Below are 2,625 nucleotides of genomic sequence, written 5' to 3'. Positions count from 1 at the left end.
AATAACTTGGTCAATGAGGGTGTCTGTTTCATCATCTGTGAACTTTGGGGCCCTGTGGATGCTTCCTTCATCAGGAGATTCATATTCATCATGAGAAGCATCACTGTGACTCTTCTGACTGTGAGATGTTTCAGCTTCATCTTGAGTAAGTGAGGTTCGTTTTCTGCTACCACCCTCTGCCATTTTTTAAAACTAAGACAATCTAAATAAAGACAAAGATTTACTAAATAATTCTATATATATGTTCTATAATTTTTTTCTATTAATCATTTATTAATTAAGAATTATGTTTTCAATTTATCTGGAGCCATGCACTGATACTTAGATGCCAAATAATTCACTAGCCTTGAAACATCCATCGATGGTAGTAAACCATCTGTTTCTCCCCATCAATGTTAAAATTATTCAAACCTGATATAGACCTTGAAAAAGGGACAGCATAGTCCAGAAACGCGTTGGTTTGCCATGCTGTGCCTTATTCCATAATCAAGACGGACAATCTCTGCATGCTTTGGGTAACATTTGTGATTCTAAACTCTGGAGCCTACTGCTTTCTCAACACCTGCGGCTCACACCAAATATAAGGGTACGATCACTTTCCTGCCTTCATTGTGAATCACAACGTGTTTGAGATTTTTTTTTTTCATATTTTTTTTCTTTTATGAAATATTTTACATTATACATTATACATATCAGCGGATTGGTTGCCATGGACAACTTCTCCACTGGCTCACTTTAACACACTTTTCAATGCTTCATGAATAGATCACTATGGGAGAGACGTCATGAGATCTCTGCCATAGCAGCGACGTACAGACACTAGAGGTCAGTAATGACCTCTAGTATCTGTCACTGGAGACGGCTACAGCGGACGCCCACACAGTCCACGGCGTCTGCTGCAGACGGGGAGCGGGCAGGCGGCGGTGACTGCGGACACAGGACGCAGCGCACTGGGCGTATGCACTGCTTGAATGCACAAATAACCGCTCATGGCAATACCAAATCAATATCAGCAGCATAACTATTTCTCAAGTAACAGTGTTTTAAGTGGGATGGCCATGGGTGTGTTCAGCTGCGATGTGAAAAGTGTGAGTGGACAAATATGGTCACTAAAGGGTCTATTCATACAGAAAACGAAAACATAATTGATACTTATCACTACACATCGCATTGCTTTGATGCGATGTATAGCTGTGATAAGTAGCAATTAATGTATACTTACCCTTAAGACGATGCGCTGCGGTGTCTAGGGCTATTGCGGTGAGGTCTGCTCCAGCGGTCCTTCCCAGCGATGCGCGGGGTACAGCGGAGGGTCACTTTGCGCATGCGCAGGGTGTTTACCTCCCGTCAGCCCGCAGTAGTTGCTGTGAGGTCGGGGGGCAGAGCCAGCGCGAGGTGCAGAGCAGTGATCGGGGAAGCATTGAGCTTCCCTGATGTCTCCGCACTACAGTTCAGGTTACGGCGTCCTGAGATGGCGAACCTGGACTCCATGGAGAAGCGGAAAGCAGAGCTTTCCACACCTTCATGAATCGCACTCACCATTCAAAGGTATGGTGATGCGATTCAGGCACAGAGCGGGGGTAACGCTGGAGAAGTCAGAGACTTCTACACGTTAACCCGCTCTGTGAATTGCAGTAGGCAGAGAAAAGCCCTGTTTACCGCCAAAAAAAGGTCTTTTCAATGCTACATGAATAGACCCCTAACTGTGCTATGGGAGACCATATATGGTTTCAGTCATAGATGGCCATCCTAGCTTCCATGAAAGACCCGCTGACCAATCAAAGATCAGGGGTGGTGAGTCACGGGTGCTGTGGTCTAAACTACGATCGTTATAAAAAAAAAATATATATATATATATATATATATATATATATTTTTAGAACATACATAAATATTGGTTTAGGCTGAGATAGTGATGTACAGAAAACATAGGTTCTCCACCATCGCTGGGAAAAGTATTCTACATCGGTCATAAACCTTGAATTAATTTGATTCATAGATGAACGATAGTCATCCCTAGTGTATTTATCTATGTGGGATAGCACAAATGTATGTTGTGACAATAATCCTTCCTCACATCCAAGACACAGTTGCCACACCCTGCAGGGCTCTGCAATGTGATAAGGGTTGGGTGACATAGCTGTGTATCTGTGCAGTGATGCTAGATGTCTTTAGCATGATGAACAGGCAGCCAAGCATGGAGTTTAATCGGCGCCATTTTGTAATTGGGAACGTACTGTCAGTCACTCTGACTGCAAAACGGCAATAAAACACAGCTATGTTATCACAAAACCAGATAAGTTTACAAAGCCAGATAAAACTGTTCCAGTAACTGTAGTACGATTGGTTGTAATGGATGCAGGGCCGAGGTGTGGTATGGTTAGCAGAGGGTATCTTTAAGATGGATGTAACACATTAATGTAGATTGCTGCATTTGACTGTCAGAAGGAGTTAATCTAAAAAAACCAAGCAGCTAGTGATAGTGAACTCGGTATTATGTAGATCTTGAGGAGGAAACATTTATAAAGAGTGTGTGTGTTTTGTATTTGTCTGAAACGACCTATATTTTCTTCTAACTGTGAAGAATAGAATTAGATGAAAGTTTGAAATTTACCTTAACAGGAA

Source organism: Pseudophryne corroboree, chromosome 6, assembly GCF_028390025.1.
Source record: "Pseudophryne corroboree isolate aPseCor3 chromosome 6, aPseCor3.hap2, whole genome shotgun sequence".
Lineage (NCBI taxonomy): Eukaryota > Metazoa > Chordata > Amphibia > Anura > Myobatrachidae > Pseudophryne > Pseudophryne corroboree.
This window is presented reverse-complemented; position numbering follows the sequence as displayed.